Source organism: Rhea americana, unplaced genomic scaffold (assembly GCF_003343005.1).
Source record: "Rhea americana isolate MKP2758 unplaced genomic scaffold, rheAme1 scaffold_26, whole genome shotgun sequence".
In the NCBI taxonomy this organism is placed as follows: Eukaryota; Metazoa; Chordata; class Aves; order Rheiformes; family Rheidae; genus Rhea; species Rhea americana.
This window is the reverse complement of record NW_028186379.1, coordinates 752,340-776,760: the sequence shown is the minus strand read 5'-3', so window position 1 is coordinate 776,760 and position 24,421 is coordinate 752,340.

Genomic DNA, 24,421 nt, shown 5'->3' with positions numbered 1-24,421 from the left:
CAATAGCATAACATCTAAATCATGAGGGTCCCTATAGATCCTTTTATACACTGTTTTTTTAGAAATTTTTAACTCACCACTGTAATAAGTTGCTGTCTTCCTGTCATCTAGCCAGCTGAAATCGACATAAATTCCCATTTTCCAGTCAGAATGGCAGATCTGACTAACGTTTCCAGTGCAAATTACCTTAATAACGGCTATCACAGTGCAGCATTGTTTCTACACAGCTGTTACTGTTCTCATTGAACTATTACAATGCCTCTGGGTATCCACCTAGAAGAGTATAAATACGTTTGTACATGCAAAAAATATATATTCAAAAAAACCCCCCAATTCTGAAGATGCATAGTTAGCATTTAATGGTCAATTTGATCCTGAAGTATTACAGTATGTGCCATATTTGAGATGCAAACTATACAGACCACTCTTTATTAGTTGCTGAAATTAACATTTAATATTTTTTTCCTTAATGAGAAATGATAAGGAGCTAAATAAGTTTTAATTTTGACATTCTAAAGGTCTTTTCTGACCAGATAATTTATCCAGTCTAATATGTGCATAACACAATTGTAGATATTTATCTAGCAATCCTTGCATCAAGCTTAGCTACTTCTGGATAAATTCAACCCAGAAGCTATTTATTTCTACATGTGGGTCTTCAGATCTTGTTTTAGACCTCTTGTGTAAATAAGCTCATTGATATTATCTTGGCTTCTAGTGGATATTTATCCACATGGCAAAACTTGGTATTGTAATGTAAGATTGGCAGCCTGATGAAGAGAAGCGCAGAGCAGGAACAGCAGGAGTACTGGAAGATCAGGATTTGCACTGGTTGAGCTGTGCTGGAGTGCTTGTACAGCACATTTGCATAATTTGCTGTGGAAATTACTCAGTTCTCACAAATATTTTGAAAAGAAAAAGGATCTCTGGATATTAATGGGTTTACAAGAAATATTCACTAATCTCATGCTTTGAGATTTAGGTGGTTCACAAACTACTGCTTGAATAAAGGGATTTAACTCATTAAACCCAAGAAACAGACTTTGAATAAAATTGTAAGGACTTTCTATTCCTACTGTGTAAAATCAGACTGAATGGGATATAGTCTCAAACTGAAATCATGTTGTGTGAAATCCTGTTAGAAAATTAATTTTTTGCYATTTTCAACAATTATTTTATTAAAAGATAGACTAAAAGGAAAAAGTCAAAAGTAATGAAAAATAGGAAGAACAGGAGGGAGGGCAAATTAGCTTGCAGAGAACTCTTTGCTGCCACAAGGAGTGCTTCTGGACTCTAACGCAGATTTTTAAAGCTAGTAAACTGTCTTATTCCCCACATTATCATCAGGAATTGGAATCTGAGTAGGACACAGCTGATACCGAGAATGGCGATGGATTGAGAAGGAATGCAAATTAAACTGGAATCTGTTGCTCTGAGGGCAAAATATAAATTAAATCAATAAGTGATTAGAGAAATAAACTGTGGATAAGTCTAACAGGGATATTAAATACCATGGTCTGGATGCAAACTCTAGCTCAGGAAGTCTTAAATGGGTGATTATTTGAAGCTGAAGTGTCAATCTATGGGAATGGTTTTACTTTCTCTTTCTTACAAAATTTCCCAAATCATTCATTCATGGCCACTATGAGAGCAAGGATACCAGGCTAGATGGGTCTTTGATCTGACCTGATATGATAGATTGTATGCTTTCTGTAGCTTATTGTGCTGTAATCTGGGAGTTTTCTAGTTAAAGTAGTCTTAGTTCCCTTCTTGTGTGTGAATGTGTCTACAGATATCTYTCAAGTCACATATATCACAATGTATTTATGTATTCAATGCAGTATACTCTGCTTATTTTGGGGTGATGGGAAAATCACCCTTCTTTAAAACATCAGAATGAGCAGAGGGGTAAAAACTTATTACCCTGAAGAGRATTTTCAGACTACTTTGATACATTTCACTCTCGCCTGTCTGCAGCTCCAGATTCTAATTTGCAACAAGAAAATATGCTACAGATTTATAGGTATACAACATGATCCTGCTAAACCCTACCTGGACTGTCTGGTTCAGAGTCAATCTGTCCAAGCATGGGAAAGCTCTTTGCTAGATGCAGCATGACCCTAGAGCTTGTTCTGCAGAAAATCTTGGAAGGGATGCAATGGCCAATAGGTTGGTGATGGGATAGAAGAYGCAAGACTAGGAAGATTCTGGGCATTGTTTCAGTCTTTGTGGCAACCTTTAATTCAAACATTTATTCCTCTACAGTCATATAGTCATATAATCATTCTTGTGTGCTGCTCCAGGCTTAGCTTTTTTTTTTTTTTTCCCTCTCCTTGGTTACAATTTCTCTGCATATATTTAGAGATGCAACTTGGAACTTCAGACCCTGTGTTTAGGAGAGAAAGTGAGAGAATTCTTTATTAATTTCTATACAGACATTTGCTTAGAAAAACCTTTTAGACTATTCACTTTTTTAAATCTTGTCGTTTTTAATTACAGAGCAATGAAAGAAAGTAATTAATCATAAGGTATTACGAAATAACATATAGAACATCAGAAAAAAAGAGAAGTCACAAATACACCAAAGAAGCAGTGCCTGAGAATCTGGTCTTTTCTGAGACTCAGTAGCAGTAAACATTCTACATTTGTCCATTTATTGTGGATTGTGAAATTGTTTCTGTGCAACAAACTTTCACAAAGAAAGTTTTTCCAAGGCTGAAACTTTTTACCTTCTTCTGCAGCCTTGAGAGTAGCTTGCCCAGATGATCCTAGCAGGCATCTCTCACCTAATCAATCCCCTAGCACTAGAGCAGCCATGATGACTAATGGCACATTGGTCTTCACTAATTTTGCCTGAGAAACACTCTAGTCTAATCTCCCAAGGACTGAAAATTACTTTTGTCTTACAATTTGCTGTTTAATATAGGGGTAACAGAGGGAAATGAAAGTCTGTGATACATAGGAAGTCTGATTGCTGGCCCTTAATCCCTGTGCAACCGTGGTTTTGGGGAGAAACAGAGAAAGCTTTTTGTTTGTTTATTCTGAGGCTCAGATGCCTTATATGAAAAACCAAGAGTTGTTATTTTGGGGTAGGTAAGAAAGAAACAGAGCCGAGGGGCACCTGAAGTGTCAGCAGATGAAATCCTTCTGTTTATTGTGCAGATGGAGGAGTATAGTTTTGACTACTTGACCTTTTGAATTCTGGATCTCAGAGTTTGATAAACAGTCATCATAAGGAGAAAGTGGCTCTGAAAGCACATGGTGAAAAGCACTGGTGAGACACAATATATTTATTTAATCGTCATGGCTTATACTGGATATCTAGGCTGGAAACCATAGATTGAAGAAAAGCCAAAAGGAGAGTAGTATATTTATTTAAAATATTTATATTTGTCGAGGGTTCACTGCAGGCAAGAGATTCTTATGTGGGAGTGAAAGGGCAAATTGTAAATTATATATTCTAAGCCTGTCACTTTGAAAAATTTTAACCCCCCTTTTAGTTCTCCTGCCTTAGAACAGAGCAACAATATAAGACAAGGGATCCTTTGAAGATGGCAGTATATTCTGTTATGTAACATCACTGGAARTTTGCCTATCATTTCTGACTACTGGAAATGTACGAAGATATAGAAATTGAATACAAAATTGTTGCATTTCAAGAATTTCTGTGTTTTTGCATAAATTGAAAAAGGACATATTTTTTTTCTCCTGATCTTTTTTCCTAAGGCTTTTAACAGTTCGAAACAAAAGTTACACTAATTTCCTGAAAATGCAAATCCATTTTCAAATAAAAATATATCTTATTTTGAGTAAAAATCATCCTTGTTTTGCAGCAAAAATAACTTGGCAAAGAAAAATATTAAAATTTGTCAATTTATCTAATCCTGTAGTAATACAATTGTAATAAAACCCCCAAAGTCTGCAAATCACAGAACACTATATGCTACATTTTGCAAGGGCAAACTTCATAAAGAAAATATTGTACAGCTCTATTCATTATTTTGTGTACAAGAGAGCTGAAATACAGACATGAAGTGGACCATGTCTGGTACACTATACAAGAAGTAGACTATGCCTAGTGGTTCATTTTAAACATTTAAAAACTCAGCAAGGCAGATAATCACCAGCTGATTTTTTACAAAGATTCTCATTCAAAATATTGTACATCTGAGGATTGTGTGCATAATTATATCTAGAATGAGATTTATATTTGCAGCTGCTATTATTCCCTCCCCAGTTACCTGAAAAATAAATCTACACCACATTAAAATCAGTATTTCGAATCTCACATTATGCCAGGTTTTGTGTCCCACTGTCTTGTTCTTCAATACTATTTCTGTATGTAGAGTGTAAGTGACCATGTGACACAATATTAACATTTTGAAATGCTGTATCCTGAGTGCTCCCGTTCAGTTCTCATGGGTTTAACTGTATGCATAGTAGAAATACTTTTTTTTTCTTTCTTTGTGGAGACTGCAGTGATGAAGCAAGAGATTTTATGTTACTTCTGGAATGCTTTTTGCGTCCTTTAAACAATGGCGATATGCATTACTGGAAGAGTTGTCATTTCCAGTTGTAATTGATTTGCATGGCTGCCATGGTATAACATGTAAAATCACGACAGCAGGGAAATATGGGAATGGGCAAGTCACCACTGTGCTTAATCTGGGATTGTTCATTCATCATATTTTAAAGTTTAAGTTGCACTTGTCAGTTGAGATCATGGAATGTCTGATCCATTAACAACCCCCCACCCTTTCCCTTTCTAGGGGTTGATTACATTGGTGCAGGGCAGTGAATTTACTGGAGGACATTCCTGCCTTTCAGGGTTACGATGATTGCAGCAAACCCCCTCCCAGCTGGATGTGTTGAGGGTTAAAGAAAGGAGAAGTTTCAGTCTATTTTAAATACCTTAAAAGAGAGGTGGATGTGGATCATTGGCAGTGTTCCCACTGCCGACATGTCAGTCACTCCAGGAAGTGTCCTGCCTTGTTCCAAAAATCACTCTATTTCCCAGTTGTTCTTAAATATTCAAACTGATCCTATACTTTTCAAGACTGAGTCAGTCTGACCCATTTTTTCCTAAATATGCAATCCTAATCTATTTGACTTCCTGCTACATTAAATATCACTCTGGCATGTTAGCAAGAGACAGTAATATCAATCCACTTCATGTCAAAGTGTCGCTAGCTGATTCCATTTGTTGGGATGCATGACTAACAATAGCATTGGTAACAGCAAACTATCCATGCAAAAATGCAAGGCAGATTAAAGAAGATGTAATCTATTTATACACATTTTCTGTAGCTATATGTTTTCTTACCAGGGAGATCAGAATACTTCCCAGCCAGAACTCGGGCACTCCCAGTAATCTGGCAGAAAAAATGGAAGAAAAGACAGATGAGTATTGTGAAACTTTTCATTTCCCTAATTTTATTTAAAAAAATATTCTCTGAAGGAGCAATAGAAGGAACAATTAAAATAGGATGATCCTAGCAACACTGAAACAATCTTGAGTTATGTATGCCTTTAATTAATGTTTTAGACAGCTCCAATGTCCTGTGGTGATGGACTTATCAGAAATACATGCAGAGATCAAACAGCTTCAGCCAAGCACCTTTTCATTGCCAGCAAGCATTGCCCTTCATTGCTCTCCAGTCTCCCACATTTGCCTGTTTGAATTTCTGCACAGCAACTGAAATCTRTCGATGTGAATTTGTTGTTGGCTGCTCGGTGGTGGCCCAGTGACTGCTTCATTGACTGCAGAATCTGCTGGAAAACCCTCCCATGGCATCACCCCTGCCCGTGGGGAGAAGGATGGGCTGGGGAAGATAGGGTCCCATGTGGACCCTGGGGTCTGACAGGATCTCGTGTGGGTCCTGGGGTGCCCCGGCTTTACCGCAGCCTCAGCCTCTGCACAACCAGTGCCTGGTCCTGGAGGACTCCGTGGCAGCTCTGAGCACATGAGACACATGAATTCAGAGGCAGCTGGGAGAGGAACAGAAGGCCAGTGAGTTTATGTAGGCTTAGGATAACCTGTTTTTCCTTCTCTGGAGCTTAACCTTTATGGGTCATATGGTACAATCCAATAACCTCTACTCTCACCCCTTTAGCCTTGTGGGATGCACAAGTTTCAACATTTCCCAGAGTCAGAGCACTGCCCCAAAAAGCAGCAGGACAGGGCAGTGCAAACGGGAGCAGTCAGAGAAGATTTGCAAGAGCCTGGGGATCTCTGACATCTGCACTGCCAACCTTCTTGCACTCCAACTGAAATCTGAGCAGTTACCGAAGGGAAGAGCAGGGAGGAGGGCATGAGAGAATCCAGAGGTGACTGAGTGCTGATCCAAGGCAGTAGGAAGTGGCAATGGATGGTGGCTGATTTCCTAGCAACAAGAGACTGTCCTTCCAAAACATTACACACAATAAATGGAAGCGAGAAGAAAACCCAAGAGCTGTACATTCCCACTTTGATAAATTCGTACTTGCATGTGGCCCCTTTTTTTTTTGTCTTGCTGGGTGTCTGCTTATGAATAAGAGATGTGGAGCAGAAATTAATTCTTTTTGTAATAATCCAAGGTGGCTTTTTGTCATCTGTGTCTAATACAAGTTCTAACATAGGTAAATGACAACTGGGTTTCTGATGACAGACAGGCTGGAGAAGCAGTAAAAATCCAGAAGCACAGAGGTGAAATGGGAAATATCTTTTGGCACAGTAGTGAAGGAAGGGAGGATAGGTTTATATTACCAAAGAATGAAACAAACAGAATATTTGGAAATACTTGTTTATTTTAGCTTAGAAAAAAAAATCACTTTTTTACATTGATTGCTGTAAAAATCAGGTGCAAAATGTTAAAAATAGAAGTTAATTTTAACAACTGTTTACTTTGGTACAAAAATAGTTGCATTGTGCTCAAGAACACATAATACTGTAAAAATAAAATCCCTTCATTTTCCAAACTCAGAATCTTTAGCTCATCTATTACACAAGCGCTCCAAAAAATTAAAGATGAAGTATAAAGCATGTTTCTCAGATTTAACAAATCAAAGAGTTGGACCAGAAGCAAGTTCCTAATGGAATTTCCTCTTCAGGTCTTCTCTGATGAAAGTGCAGAATCTCATGAAGGGAAACAGAGTCTTCCACATAGCTGGATTTCAGAACTGCAGTGTCTGTGAAATTTGTGATTAATGCCCTAAACAGCAGATAAAAAATGTCCAGCATCCAGTGAAAAGTGGATAAATTAGCAGTCTTGGTAGGAAATGCTACATGCAGCTTCCAAATGACACCAAGATGTAGTTGGATGTAGAACTTGTTAAAACAAGTTAGTTTCATAATTACCAAGACATGGATAGTTTGAATTAGTGGGGTGAAGCCATCTCACCCAACACAAAGGAGTAAGCAAGCTTTTGGCTGCAAATGTTGCAGTACCGGGCTTCCAGTAACTTAACAAGAGCCCTGAAGTTACTTAGCACTTTTTAGTATAAAGGAATATCTATGGAAGCCAAGGAATACTATAAAAAATGCCACTATTCTCTCTCTCTCTTCATTTTTTTCATTAAAAATGAGACCTCAGCAAGCAGGTCAGGAAAAGACTTCCTAAAGACCCAGTGGAAACTGTTGGTTCCCCATTCCTTTCCTGTCTCCTCCCTCCTCCAAACAAGTGACCAACCTTTTTAATAACCTCCCTTCCTGTGTAAGCTATGTTTCTCTTCTGACTCATCTCTTTCTCTTTTTGCCTTGTGCATATCCTTTGTTGTTTTTACTGATACAAGCTTTGATCCCACCCTGAGGACTGTGAAGGTGCGCTCTGTCCTAAGGCGGTTCTCTGAGTACGATCAAGGCTAGGAAGGATGTAGAAGATCTGAGTTAGAGCAGACATTGTAACAAAACACAGAAACCACTTAAAATAATAGAAGTCAAAGAGATCTGAAAAAGGGGGAGAAAGAGATTAAACATAAGGGGTTGAGTAACCTCAAAAATTCTTTTCTTGTCAAAATCTAAAACCCTTCTGTCTAGTTTCAACATTAACCAATCTCTCCCTGTTCCTTGTCCCCTCCCTCCCCCACTGCAGTTTACTGTGTATATCAATAAAATGAAAAAATCCATTTCTAGTTATAAATTCTTCAATTCCTAGTTTTGTAATCTGCCCCTGTTTCCTTGCTGTTTGGCCTCTGGTAGATGCAAAGGTGACAGCCAGGCAGTGAGTAGAACAGACTTCTTAATTAGAATTTGATATTATTTTCCTACAAATTTTTTAGAATCAGTATTTTGTAAAAGATGGCTGTAAAGCTCAGTAGATGAATGTTATTGCTTAATGTTATTTCTTGCTAAAATAACTTTATTTATGGAAATTCACATTGTCATTTGAAAGATCACAGTACAAGGTATAGTGTGGGAGGGCAATGAGACAACTGATGCTTACCATGCTTGTTCTCAAACAGATTGTTTCAAATATTAATGCCACATGTTTATCATTATTTGCAATGATATGAAAAAGTCAGGAGTGATTAAGGGTATGTAAAGCCACACGATACAGTCTTCCAGTAAAAGCTTTGAGATGATTAAACAATTTATACTGTTATATGCCAGAAAAATACAATCTATAATTGATCAAATGCAAGATATTTAGTTTGACTATATTCTAGTATGAACTTGCCTCTCTTTTTATACAGGAAATATTGGTGAAGGGATTTTTTTTTAATGTATTTGATAGCCAAGATTATTCTCTGAACTACAGAACTTAATTTACCTTCTTTGAAACTTGCTTTTCAGACTACATTGCTTAGTTGAGACTGGTTCCAAAAGCTCTATGCACTTTCCTGGGTAATTACAACAGCTGAACTTTTCAAAGCTGGATTTGAAAATGAGTATTCAAAGTTCATGTTGATGGAAAGTGAACACAAGAAAATCAACATATTTGTGCCTAAAAATTTAATAAAAGAACCATCCTCTGGGGTCAAATATTACAGGGAGCACAGAAAACTGGAACTTGGACTTGGACTCAGGTTCTGAAGGCCTGATGGTTAGGACCTCTCAGAAGGTTAAAAATGGCACCTGGCATCTTGAAAAATAAGAAGTCTGGCTAGAGAAGTACTGACTTCGCCAACCACATCTGGTGATTTGGAAGAGTAAGTCAAAAACTGAGTTTTTGTGTTTTCTGGGAATTATTGATATTCAAAACTACATGGGCTCAAAAAACTAGTATAGAACTTGTCAGGAAAAAAATCACATATTTCTTCTTTGCTAAGTGAAGCTATCTGTTTCAAAAAGAAACAAAACTCTAGTATTGGTCATTCTTGCAGTTGTTATGGTCCAAAAATATTACAAAGCACAGGTTATAATGAGAGATGATCTTTTACTGAACAGATACAGTCCAAATATAAGGATAAACTCTTGGGCTTGTATTCTTTTTAATTAGGTACTCCACCACAGAATCACAGAATGGTTGAGGTTGGAAGGGACCTCTGGAGATCATCTAGTCCAACCTCATGCCACCTAGAGCACGTTGCACAGGATTGCATCCAGGTGGGTTTTGAATCTCATTTCCAGAGAAGGAGACAACCTTGGACAACTTGTTCCAGTGCTTTGTCACCTTCACAGTAAAGAAGTTTTTCCTCATATTCAGGCAGAACTCCCTGTGGTTCAATTTCTGCCCATTGCCTCTTGTCCTGGCACATGGGACAACTGAAAAGAGTTTATCCTCGTCCCCTTTACACCCTCCCTTCGGGTACTTGTACACACTGATAAGATCCCCCTGCAGTCTTCTCTTCCCCAGGCTGAAGAGGCCCAGCTCTCGCAGCCGTTCCTCATGGGGCAGGTGCTCCAGCCCTCTGATCATCTTCGTAGCCCTACKTTGGACTCTCTCCAGTAGCTCCAGGTCTCTTTTGTACTGGGGAGTCCAGAACTGGACACATGACTAGAGATGAGGCTTCCCCAGGGCTGAGTAGAGAGGCAGGATCACCTCCCTTGATCTACTGGCAACACTCTTCCTAATGCACCCCAGGAGACCATTGGCCTTCCTGGCCACAAGGGCACATTGCTGGCTCATGGTCAACTTGTCATCCACCAGCACTCCCAGGTCCTTCTCTGCAGAGCTGCTCTCCAGCTATTAAGCCTCCAGCTCGTACTGGTGCGTGGGGTTATTCTTCTCTAGGTGCAGGACTCTGCACTTGCCCTTGTTGAACCTCAGGAGGTTCCTCTCTGCCCAACTCTCCAGCCTGTCCAGGTCTCTCTGAATGGCAGCACAGCCCTCAGGTGTATCAGCCMCTCCTCCCAGCTTGGTATCATCAGAAGGCTTGCTGAGGAGGCGGCTGCCCTTTCATCCAGGTCATTGATGCACGTTGAACAAGACTGGACCCAGTACTGAGCCCTGGGGGACACCACTAGCCACAGGCCTCCAACTAGACTCTGTGCCTCTAAATCCAAAAGCTTGTCTATTTCTTAAACTATACCAGTTGATCAGATAATATATATCAAAATTACAATTTCAGACTGAGAAAATGAACTAAAAGTGTACAACATGCAAGTACTTTAAAAATGGATTACTTTTCAATTTTCATATAAATTGTGGCATTGTGATGAGACTTCTTCAAGTACCCATTCTTAATATTCAGAGATTCAAACTAAAGGACTATAAAATGCAAACTAAAATTGAATTTTATAAATGCTTGAGAAAGGCACATATATTATGGAATTGAGAGATTTTTAGACAGCTCAAAAAAATAGAGTTCTTTTCTGTTGGAAAAGCTATCTATTTKAAATCATGTTGTTGATTAAATTCATTTTTATTATGATGCCACTTTTACTCAAATTTCTTTAAAATAATTTCAGAAGTCATAATTTTAAGAATTTTTGATTATTTGATTTATAATATTTTCAAAATTGACTTAGATTCTGTTTTGAAAATGGCAAAAAATTGAAAGGCAACTTTTGAATGGACTTAAAGTACATCTTTTAATTTTTTTACTACTGTGTTTTGAGTGGGGAAGGCAACCGAAATCTCTTATGTGAGAAAGTTCATATTTTATTCTAAAATAATAACATGCAATGTAATTAGCCATTAATATATTAGGTTGTATTTTAATTGCTACCTGCCTCATAAGTCTTTTTCTAAGAGCATTCAGAAAGGTTTAGAAATAAATATGCAGAGTTTAATATAATAATTAGTAACAATTATTTTTAGTATTAAAATGACTGCTCAGGTGGTTCTGCAATTTTCAGGATGGATTGATAAGTAAATCTATTTTGATGTAAACTGGGTTAAGATTTGTGTCTCTATCAGGTGCAGGTTCTTCCAGGAAATGAAAAGGCTGTCTGGATAAAAGCTAGCTGACTGAAAACCAGCCTTTTTTTTTTTTTTTTTTTTTTTAACAAAAACAATAAAACAAACAGCTGAAAATGAAAAAAGGGAGTATTTTGCTAGTGCCTAGAATAAGTGGTTGAAGCTGAACCCTGAGTAATTTTGAGCTGATACTGAATTTTTCATAATCTGATGTGGAAGAAAGTATCTGCTTCTAAAATCGATGGTATCTGCCAACAATTTTTTCAATACATAGTACCATTTGATTATTCTCCTTCATGCCCTACTTTCCCCCTATTCCTCCTTAATGCTGTAGTCCTCTACTTGCATGCATGGCTAAAATCACCACTTTGCATTTGCGTTTGTTGTGACGGTTATAATTAGCTCTCTGGTGTGCACCATTCCAAAGTTATCTTTGTCTTTGTAACCTCCAGATTCTGTTACTGTAATTCATTCAATGTGGGATTAGGCTTGAAGGCCGTTCAGAAGCTACAGCTGGTGTGCTATGCAGAGGCCAGGTTGCTTGGTGATGATAGCTATAGAGAGAATACTGAACTTCATTGGCTCCATGTTTGCTTTCAAGATGTTGCTGTGGATCTAAAAATAGCTTCTTGATTTGAGTACTAAGTGTCTGAGAACCTTTACTCTCCCTTTGCTCTCTTGTCACAATTAATAACAGCTGCCTATGTTTGGGGACATAGTTTCATGCAGCTCTTCGTTAGCAGGAGACACCTGTCTTTGCACACTTTCCTGTGTTACACAGGTGCATGTTCTCTAAAYATTACCTACCCAGCTGGTTTAGGGAAACTTTATTTCTAGGACTTCCAACTTTTATTAGTGCAACTTCTAGTACTTGTTTGTGCTCATAGGAAGAAATTCACCTAAAACAATTTTTAATCTATGCCCTGCTTGTCTGTGCTTTAAAATGTACTGAAGCATAAACTTGCCAATGTTTATAAATAAAGAGGCTAATGTTAACATTGTTACTCTTTATGCAGTTTGCATTCTGTATAATCTTAAACATGGTCTTCTTTAAACTTCGCAGCAAGGACTAAGGGAAGCAGCAGACACTGAGGCAGACAAATTACTGTAAGGATATAATACTTGGCAACATGTTTTTTGTATTGTTGCATTATATTCATAATTTTTTAAAGTCTTCAGTACCTTAATATGATAACGCAAGCCATTGGCTTTTAAATCACATGTAGATATTGATTTCAAGTTTCAAAGCAGTCCATGTTTTGAGACTAATTTAAGAACAATTACACCTGAAAAACAACAAATTGGGTAGAAGTACCCCTAAGTCCCAGCCTGCTTATTTAACTAGGCACTCATGCATTCCTGCCAAATCTGGTTTTCATGAAAGTCAATTTATTTGTTCATTATGTGACATTTGAAACCATTCAAGCAATTGTGAGATAGGATTAAAGTCTCTGCTGAAATGTTTCACTGATTGGAATGTTTTGGCCATCTTTGGAGGCCACATAAGATGTGGTGATAGGGTGCGAAAGTGTACCGAAATATTAAAGCCACTTTATTGATAGCATTGTAATTTTCTTACGTTGATGCATTGTAAGGAATTTTTAGGAGGAATGGTCCTAACTGTGGATCTGGAAGACTGAAATTTAAGCCAATTTCAAAAGAAGATTATCTGATAACATTAGCTCTGTTCCCCTGCCAAACAAAATTCCATTAACCAGCTGAAATGGGACTTAATAACAATCACATAAACCAATTAGTCTCAATTTATAACTCCATTAGGAGTGTTATTCATCACCACATGGCTTTATAGAACTGTGCTTCCTTTTGACATTAGGCAGATTAAATAACAAATATGGCCTGGGGTGCTAAACAAAAATGTAAATGCAGATTGTCTAAGAAAGATTTACTTCTCTGAAAATAGATAATTTTGAAATCTCATACTTCTTATACATTCGTAAGAGATATTCTACCCTTGAACAACAAAATGTGTCTACCTCTAGAAGTATACCCTGCAGCTGGATTAAATAGTTTCACAGTGTTTAAGATGAGAGGGAGAACTAAATCATCTGAAACTTTTGTAAATCACAGGCCTTTTATTTAGCTACCAGTATACTGAGCTCCATGACATTAGTAGGAACAAAACATTCCAGACCTCAGTAGAATAACTTTTTTTTGTTGTTGTGTGTGCAGAGACAGCCACCACTATTGCTTGAGGGAGTTGATTAGATGTYGTATTCTGGGATCATCCTGGTTGATAAATCGTGATCCCTGTTACATTAGAAGGCAAAAAATCTTTATGGATTCCTGCCAAACTCAGCTAAGGACCTGGCTTGATCTGATGATCAGTTTGATTCTAACCATATGACTCAGATGGCTAGGAAGTAGATTTATTGGTAATAGCTTGGATCAGTTTTCATTCCATTTAGATTTTCATCTGCAACCAATCCCTAATGCCCCACAGAAGAAAGTTAAAGAGAGAGGAAGAGAGATTGAGAGAAGGATACTTTCTGGACAGTCAGCTGTTGCCCTGAAGCACAGTAATTATCTATAGGCATTTTCTAAATACAAATATTAAGAGTATTTTGAATGCAAAGCAGAAATTTCTATTCCATTCTTGCTTAATCCTTCATGATCCTTCAGATGGATGGATAGGTAGGTAGGTAGAYAGAGGTATTTTTTTGGTGTGCATGGTGAATATAGGAAATGTGATCATACAGTGGTAAAGACCACTGCAATGGGCATTTCAGGAGTAACATGAGCCAAGTCATTGCTTTCTTTGAGTGTAAGGTTGAGCAGTTTAGTACCTTCTGCCATTGATTTCAGAAAAGGTACATGATGTCTGCTATCGCCAAGTGATTAGGGAGCCTGATGGCCTTTAAATATGGACAAGGCAACAAGGATCAGAGGCTCAGAAGGCCACCCTGGGATTAGAACTGGGCCAGATGTGCAATTGAATATAGAGATCTTTCACATCACATCCTAAAAGATTTTTTTCCAGCCTGATCAGAGGACCATTTCTGTGATGCTCCTCAGAAAATATTTATATCTTTATCTTAAGTATAGATACAAGAACTTCACATAGTATTTTGATACTAGTGTTAGTAATGCTTTGTATAGAATCTAGATTTCTTCCTTGCTTCTGTGTAATTTTTTTTTATATGCCAGGGAACTGAATTAACTATACTTGGCACAGTGCTGTACTAAGGGTCCATGTTAACATGTTTATCTGCAAAAACCTATAAATCTTTTTCTAACTCAATATTTTTCAGAAGAGTCTTTCATTCTGTAGACATAARTTACATCTTTTGCTTTCAGATAATATGACATCTCGTATTTGGACAGACAAAATTTTGTTCCATTGGCCTATGACTTGTTAACGGAGCAGTGAAGACCATGATATAACAGTAAACCATCCTCGTTATTTGCTACTCCATCTAATTTTTGGTTAGTTGTAAATTATGCCACTATTATTTAGGTCAATGAAATATTGAATCAGTCTTCAGTGGGAGGAGGAACCTCGCAGAGATTTTTCTTCTTTCTACATCCCTATCTGAGACAACTGTCTTCATAGTAAAACCTTCATATCTCAGTGTCAATTTTAACTGTGATTTTTATCAAATGAAATATTTTGATTACTCTGTTTCCTTTAGATTTTACTACAAAAGATTTGGAACAAATTGTCAAAACAGTTCTATCAGGGAATGTTCTACATTTAAGCCAAATGCTGTGTACTACTGTAGCCAATTCAGTGAAATGTCTTTCACAGAAAATTGAGCAGATTAAAATGTTAAAAAATGAGTTTTTCAATACTTTCTGAAATTATTTACCTTTCTATTTGAATAGTTTTATTTTTTCAGAAATATATATATAAAAGGTCAAAGAGTTTTCTGCTTAATTTATCAACRTGATATTTTGGCTCATCTGAAGCATGTTTACAGAATGGTCATTTGGCAAATGCTTTTAAACTTTGGCCTTTTATTTTATTCTGACACATTTTTTAAAAAATCCTGATTTACATTGGACAGAAAATCCACTTGTATAATAATGATGAAATCTGAGCATTCTGACTAAAACTTTAATGTAAGCTTAGAAGATTGTTTCAAGGTGATTGCATATTTCAAAACATTGATTCCTGAATTTTGAATATATTAATGCCTGCAGTCTAGAATTTAATCGTTGTAGCCTCCTCCACCCAGAGCTTATTGATGGCAGTTGTGAGGCAAATGGAGTGTCTCTAGATGATCCTAATTGCAGTCRGAAGTTACGTGCATAATGTTCTGAACTGAGCTGTTTTCACATTTGAAATAATTAAAGGCTGCAGATGTATTTGTTATTATTTTCCACTGGGAGTGTCAGTACATACTTGACAGATTTTTAGGATAGCATGATTATTCCTAATTCCACCAATAAATATCCCTTACCCAAACAAACAGACACCAAGTATCAGATGAACAGAAGGGATTCTGAAAACTTGAACAATGAATACCATCAACCTTTTGGTCTGAAAAAGTGAAAGTTAACTAGAAGATTAGCATTTTATCCAAATTGTCTGGCTTTCATTGCTATGCTTTTGGGTGATGTACGTAATAAAAAAAAATACAATTTGAAGCTTGTGAACTTTTTTAACCCTGTGCCAAGCAAGAAGCTGATTTCTTTGAACTATTCTTACCAGATGACCAAAAGCTCTTCCTGTAACTGTGTTTGGTTTTAGGTCTTATCTTAAACAGCACTCCCCAAAKAGAGACAAAACATTCATTTCTGCTATTGATGCAATCATTTAAGGTAATACAGATGACAAAGAATGACCACTCCATCCTGAGTTATAATTTTATTCAACCCTAAATCAGAGCTTTCTTATCAGAACATCATGTCTTCCCTACATACAGATAAATATCAGTACAGAGAAGTGTAAGACCTCCAAACTGGGAGCTTCTTTCAAATGTATCACTACTGGTATGATCTTCAATCTTTGCACATAGGCACATTGGAAGCATAAATCTAGAAACATGTACATTCTATGACATGGATAAAGTCTGTGCTAGGACAGAAGAAAACATAACCAGGTCTTCTATGAGACTAAATTTTCAGGGATTTACAGGCTGCAAAGTTTTTTTTAACGTCATGCTAAGTCAGATCAACAGACATCATAGACTGTTACAGGTGTTTTCAGTGTACCACTTAATGCTCCGGCAACACACAGAATACTTGAAATAATCTCATCCTGAACATTTTGTAATGTTTATTTCTCTCACTCAGCTGTTACCTGTGATTTCAGATGTTGTAGTTTAAGGTATGTTGTATCTATTCTCCTGAGGTAAAAGTACAGTGAATATTAATGCATGCTGAATTCAAAACAAGTTGGAAGTGTGAAGCTTCACTTAACTGAAGCTTCCAAATATTTCTTTTTTGATCCTTTTCATTGCATGCTTTCTCCTTGAACACTGAATTTGACTTTCACCTTACTCCTTAGGAACTGTGCAAGATCAGTTTCATGAGTAGTGCTATTTACAAGCATGAAGTAGAATAATTTGATACGTGTTAATTTCAGAGTTTATTTCACTTGTGTGAAGAACTGCAGCCTGGGACTGTTATTTATTCTTTTTTTTGTATTTAGTGTAAATGTTCAGTGAGAGTCTATTACAGATTTTAAAGTATAWGGATAATTTTTTGTGCTTGACTAGCCTCCCATTTGACTACGATTGTCTTGAAAGTGGAAATGACTTGTCAAAAATAGTTTTTGCTATTGCYGTTTCTGTTTCTGCCATATTTTGATACCATCTCATTTTAGTACATATGTATATCAGTATAGTAGCCAGTCATTCTACACAACTTAATGCTATAAYTTTTCTCTTGTAAAATATTGAGCTCTTATTCCTTCCCTGTTTCTAAAATCCTTTCTAAAATCCACTGGAATATGGAAGTCTTCCCAAAGAACTGTGCCAGTTTGCTATGCTGTACAAATATGCATAAATTTGRGTAGTTAAACATTGGAACATATTGCCTAAAGAGGTTGTAGAGTCTCCATCCTTCGAGATACTCAAAACTCGACTGGACACAGTCCTGGGCAGCCTGCACTACTTGACCTTTCTTGAGCAGGGAGGTTAGATCAAACGATCTACAGAGGTCCCTTCCAATCCCCTGAATATGTCTTCTTTTGGTCCAGAAGTTTTGTCCTGATCTAATTTAAAAACAGATGACCATTTCTGTAGAAAATCTGTAGAATCACCAGGCATTTCCATGCACTTATCAACATTACAGTTGAAGAATACTCGTGAGTCTAGAGTAACAAGGTATGTTGGATCCATTGTATACTTCAGGTAAGTTTCACGTTTGTCATGTATCAGATTTACTACCTACTGCCTACGCCTATGAGCATCTAGAAAATTCTAAGTAGAAATATGACACCCATCTTCTTATGTAGAGATTTGTTGAGAAGTGTTCTAATTAGGTGTACGTATTACAGCAATGTAAAGGCCTGGAAGAGACTTTSAAGGAGAAAGTTATTTCTGTAGAGTTTGTTCTTTTTGTTACAAGTAGGCCTAGGGGGAAGCCAAATTTCCAGTGAAAATTAAAACTTTAAGGCCTAAATAATGGAAAATAAATGAAGGCACTGCTGATTAATTGTTTTATTTGAATTGAGGTCCAATAACTATTTCAACAAGTCTTTGACAATTGGCTGAATGGAACTGCTCTTCTAGTATTTCTCTAGGTTTCTTCTTCTAAAATCTGTTCGTAACTCAGGAACCTCTTGGACTGAGATGTAACCAGCTACTCCTCAGGAAAAGGTCCTCTCATTAACATACCTGGTATGAAATAGTTGGCCTTGATATCTGGAAGTGTGGGAAACTGACAGGAAATGTGAGTGAATATGTTCCTATTATTTAGGCTCTTCCTKGTGTCCCCTTTTCACGTTTTCTTACAGAGACCTGTAATATTTTGTCATTAAACATCTGTCTTTTTATCAGTTATAAATGGAAAATACAAGTCCACTGTCCTGCTTATCAAAATGTGTAAGAAATTATTTTTCTTACAGGAATCATTGTAAAAGAGTAACATGCAAACTTTTACCATCTTTCAAAGTTTTATCATCTATCAAAGTCATTACATTTGACAACAGTCTTACAGCTTTACAAACATAGCTATTTAAATATGTTGTCATTACATCTTATAAAAAGACAGCTAGATGAAGTAATCTAATTGTTAGAAAAATAAAACATATTTAAATGATACAAATTTATTCTTCCCATTTGGGCCGTTCAAGAGTCTTAAAAATGATGGGCAATTCCAAGCACTGAAAGTGTCCAAAGACAGTATCTTGTGCACAAATGAAACTTATCCCAATTCTGAGGACATGTTTGGCTGGTTCCTGTCACCTCTGTTGTCCTCCCCTGTATTCTCCTGTAAACAGCCAACCCTTTCTCAAAGTATACATATCCCCCTATAAACTGTGGCATTCCATTCTTCAGATTGCAGAGGCTAACCTTGTGCCAACTTCCATACTGCACTTAATCTGACATTTAAGAACGAATGTATACTGATATACAGAACTACAGACTTTCTCAGATTTGTGATTCAACTTTACCATTCTAGAAGAACTATATGCATTCATCCTCATTTTATTGTCTTCTCTTCTTGTCTTCYGGGTTACAAATATTCCAACACACTTCCAGTCCCCTCCTTCTGACAGTTTCTATGCAGCTCTCATTTTAGACTGTAATAAATTGATGCCATGGTTGCATTTATGGGTAAAAATATCATTTCAAATTGTGAAAATTAGTAATGATCTAGRAATATGATTCATATGCTCATTCAAATCTGAACTATTGATTTTATTTATTAATTTATCTGCTTTGTGCAATATTCCCTTTAATAACTGATTAATTTTCTTTTGAAAATGATAAATTGATTTTTTTTTTTCCTGGACTTTGTCAAGTAAGCCTAAGACAGTTCTGGTAAGTCATCGGTTATTATAATCAATAATAGTTTGAGAAGAATAAAATGCAACCACAATAACTTTGCTGATATTAACTAAGATATAGWTGTGAATAATGGTATACTTAAGATGAAAATTACAGTTTTCACTTTGGACTTGATCCCAARTTGAATTATATCAATTAAAAGACTCTGTTCCTTTATATTACGCTTTGGAGAAGATCTTAATGTGCCAACAGAAATGTAATTACTCCAGTTTTGATTTGACAAAATTGAGATAAAAATCAGATCCAGTGATAATAAATAAAGCATTTTGCATTTCTGGATCTCAAAGCATGTCACAGCCATTCATTATCTCTGTGAATGAGGCAAGTAGTCTCTTCACTATTTAACACTGCACAATGAGCAAATTAAAGGACTTTCATGTAGAGTGAGAATTATTAAATATTTTTCGCAGATAAATCAGAGAAGGCCAAATAAAATAATGCATTGCAGGTTTATTAGATAGTTGACTGGATCATGGACACAAACTGCACAGTATATTGACAGTGGACTTGTCACTCAGTAAGGCTTTAGCTTTTAGCTGTGATGAATTCTTTGATAACTACATATATTGCAGTATGGTGCTTACCTGCCGGTAATGCAGCAAGACTTCCACGCCTCATTAATGGCAAGATTGTGGCACCATTTTCCTTTAAATACCATTGTAGTCCCAACCAAAATTGATAATGTCTTTGCACTTGAATGTCTCTTTTCCCTTCTGTTTGATTATGGGAGTAGGTGRTGTAGACACCATGCCAAAAAATAGATAGTAAACTATTGCCACCTTCACACATGAGAAAGGATGTACAAGGGACCTTCTCTCAGCTTCATGCTCTCTCATATATCCTGCCCCCAGTAATGTAGGGCTACAGCTGTGGGTCTTTTCTGCACTTTGTGCTGATTTCTTCTCTCTGGCAGAAGTAAGGACGATTTCCTGCACCCCTGGGCAGCGTTCCCTAGAGCTGCCATGACCCAGTGTTGTACTCAGGACATTAGACTCCAAACGTCAGCATTTTGAGAGTGGCAGGTGTGCACTTGTTCCATAAATGTCTATTTCCCTGACGATGTGAAAGTGGAAGCACAGAGTCAGGAGAAAGCAACCCCTTAAGAAAACAGGGAACGAACTTAGAGTTATCGCTGTGCAGTGTAATGACATAAAACCCTTCTCCCTCTTTCCTCAGCCCTCATAGGAATGGTGAGAAAGAGATGGGGGAGGCAGCAACAGCTTTGGGGACCAGCCATGAAGAAACAGGGGTTGATGTGAATCCTCTAGTATGTAGAAATGTTTAAGGAAGGAGTCATGACCTGCACTGAAATTGCTGGTTACTCTCATAAGAGTTGGATAATAATATCTTACACTCACACTTTGAATCTTGGCTTTCTTCCTGTGCATCCAGGAAAACAAGGCACCTAGTGCAGCATAAAGCCATGACTCACCTGGCCTATGGACTAATATTTAAATTTAGAAAAAAACCACTTGTCAAAAGTATCTTGGTTGCAAATCAAATGTTTCTTGTTTTGCTTAGCTATGTTCAAACAATAAGGCAAAGGCAGAATGACTAACACAGGAATGTTTATCTTATTCTTGTGGTGAATATTTTCTGGGTCCTCCAAGCTAATGTGCTCCCATCTGACTCTAAGCCAAAGGTCATTGGTGCCCATGGAACGTCTTTGCTGGAAGTTGTTTTTCTGGGCTCTTGTAACATTCCTACCTAATTCCTGTGGGTGCAAATTTAACTTACGCGGTAACAACCACCGAGAAATCAAGCCAAGGCTGAAGTACTACCTAAAAGTGGCAGCAATAAAGGCTCACATGACATATCCAATTTATTCTGACAAACGCTGGGAAAATATTAGTAGGCACTTTTGTAGACACTAGTTTGGAGCAGTACTATAGCTTAGTACTTACACTGCTAGAAATAGAAAAGAATATTTTAATCCTAGAATGGCAAAGAATGTGTTCATAGTGAGATGCTGAATTTTTAGCAACAAAACTTAAAACGAACTCCTGTCTCCAATGCTTGCCACGAAGTGAGCAAAAAATGTTGAAAATACTTTGTTAAGGAGAAGTTCAAGCATATAGGTCAGATTACACCTACCAAAAATGTCTCTGTACTGGCTGTTCAGCTGCTCAGTAACTTTTTACAGCCTGTCTATATTCCCAAGTTGGGGAAAAAAAAAAAAAACAAATAACCTCCCTAAGGTAATGTTATCCATATTAATCTGACTTTTTATGTGATCAGTGAATTTATTGTAATTTCTGTTCTCCAATAAGATGCTTTAAAACACTTTCCCATGTATTTTATTTTACACCTTAAATCCATGAAGCACAAGTTTCTTCTGTTGATCAAAAACAATACTTACCCACCGTTACTTGCTGGTGAGTGCCAGAACTGAGCATATGCTTCATAAAGGTAATCATACTTCCCTCTCCTTGTCAGCCTCACTTTTGTCTTTTTAATTGGCTGTATTCACAAAGAAAGTCAGAGGRTCTGGGTGTCTCTGAAACTCAGGCAAGAATACCTTTCCTAATTTTCACCTTCACTAATTTTTTTCAGTTTGATCAGATGAGGAAAGTTTACTTATCAACATGTACATTTATCCTGGAGGSCTTACAGACTGTTTTCAATTTTGTTCTACCATAAATACCATAGCTCTATTGTTATTCACATCCCAAATAGCTAACTCAAGAACCACACAAGATATGGTTACGCTTTTGACTGCCATACACATATTTGTAATTAAAATGAGCAGTAAAGATGTTAATCAGAAATGAAGATGTTGATGCATTTTTTGACCTCAAAGTGCTAATACATGATATCATTTGTTTACTTAGCTACACCTGGCAAAGTCATTCTGGAGTAATATCACTCATTTATGACTTGGACAGAAAACAGAAACTAAAGATGATAATAGAGGAAGCCACATCTGTTGAGACTCATCCAAAATAAATTCATTGTATAGACAGTTAATTATTCATTTCAAACAAACTAAATATTTCTGTTTATAAGAAAAATCAAATTAGAAGATGACAAATGAATAAAACAGATTTTGGTCAGGAAGGCCAAGAAAGGAGTTTACCTAATGGACAATGTGAAACAAATATATGATTGTATCCTTATTTGATAGCCTACAATCCATGTAATATAGCCGTTCCTATGCTATCTTTATTGTAAGTATATGAGCTTGTACAATATTGTAGCAATTTTCATTCCAATCTTCCTAGAAGAAATATGTTTCATATTGGCATGTTCATGATTTTTGCATTTATTGTAAAGAGCTAAAATAGGAAACAGAAAAATTATGATGGATTATCCTTGCATATTGATGAAAATATGACTTCCTGACTGAAAATGCAGCTGCAGAAAAAGTAAAACAGAAATGGAAAGGGGAAAGGAAAGAAAAGAGAAAAGGGAAAATCAAAAGCAAAAGAGGAAGCAAAGCAAAAGCAAGAAACAAAGCAAGAGAAGAAGGCAATAGAAAAGAGAAAAAAAATGAGAAAAAGGAGAAGGAGAGGAAGAGGGAGGAAAAGGAAAAGATGAAAAAGAAAAAACRGAACAAATTAATGTTTTAACTGGAAAGTACAGATCCATGTAAGTGGCTATTTTTTTAATTATTTGCCTAAAATGCTATTTGTCCTTTGTCTTTTTTCAAAAAATAATATTTTAGGCTTGGAAATATATTTGCATTAATATATCTGTGTTAGCAAAGGGCTGGACTTTGGCTTCGCCTCAGTTATTTAGTTAGAAMGAGCCTTCGTGTTCATTTCACAGGGACATGGATATGAGATAACAAAATATGCCAGGCAAGAGGTGGCTGTAATCATGATCCAGTATCCTTACCCACTGCTGGCTGGGCTAGAGATCACGTGAGGGCAAATTCTCCTGTAACCGCCCAGAGAGCGTGTGCTGCCTTTTTACCCGGACTAAGAGAACCCCACAGGAGCAGTAACAGTCAGATCCTGCTAAGATGTGTCCCTACTGGGGTGTTTCTTCATACGAAAACGTGGTTAGACATTATACAATCCTAAAGCTAAACAGCTACATTTCAAAAATAAACGGTATGATTGGAAAACCTGAAAGGCTTTCCATTTTGACTATATAAGCTGTCTGAAATGTTTGCAACAAAACAGATCTATTATAAACTTGGCATTTAGACAAGGATAATACAAACACTTGTGAAGGTTTAAGCAAGCTTAGAGGATATCTATCATTTTAAAATCAAAACTATGTGGCCACATAATTTTGTATTGTTTTGACTCAACACCAAGTGGAGCTTTCTACTTGTTACTGAACTTGATAAACTCCCAAACTCAAGGATATAAATTGGACCTGAACACTTGTGAAGAGAACTACTTATTCTATGAACTCTGAAACTAATCCTTGTTAAAAAGAATTTGGCGCAAGAAGAGGTATACATTCAATTGCATTAAATACATTAAGTACTAAGGTTGCCTAATATGTTCCTTGAAGATATACCCATAACTGACTGTTTCCTGTATGCTCTTCCACGTCTTCCTTGGAGAAATATAAATATTATCCTAGTCAAATAATCATTCTAATCTTTTATTCTATGTCCACAATGATACTTCATATGCTGTTATATAGACTAAGTACTTTATATGATGGCAGTTTTCCCAGTCTGAGACAGTTATTAATCTATTTATGACATACTGATGTCATAATACTGATACTTAATGATACTTAATTTTTTTTTTTTTACTATACATAACAACATTTATAATGTATAACAGAAAGGCAGGTCTTTAGAATTCTGAGAAATTTATCTCAAGAAATACTGTTAAATCTAATTCCACAGATGATTAAAATAGGAAAAGAYAGTTATTTTGATAAGTTAATTTATATATTTGAAATTTTTATTCTGTTAGCCTTATTTATTCACTTATTTTTCTTGGAGAAAGGAGAATAGGACCGTGTAACTGATCTTACCTATACTAGTCAAATAATAGCTCCATTTTATCACTATTCAACTGAATGTTACTCTTGATCATTCTGTCTTTACAGGTCACTCTTTCCACAAATTAAACCACTTAAAATATTTTTTTTTTGTCCTTTCTTAATTACTTTTTTGAGATGACTTAAATGTAATATTTTCAAGTTTTCCATTAACTTGGGTATTCCCCCCCCCCTTTTTTTAAGGGATATTGG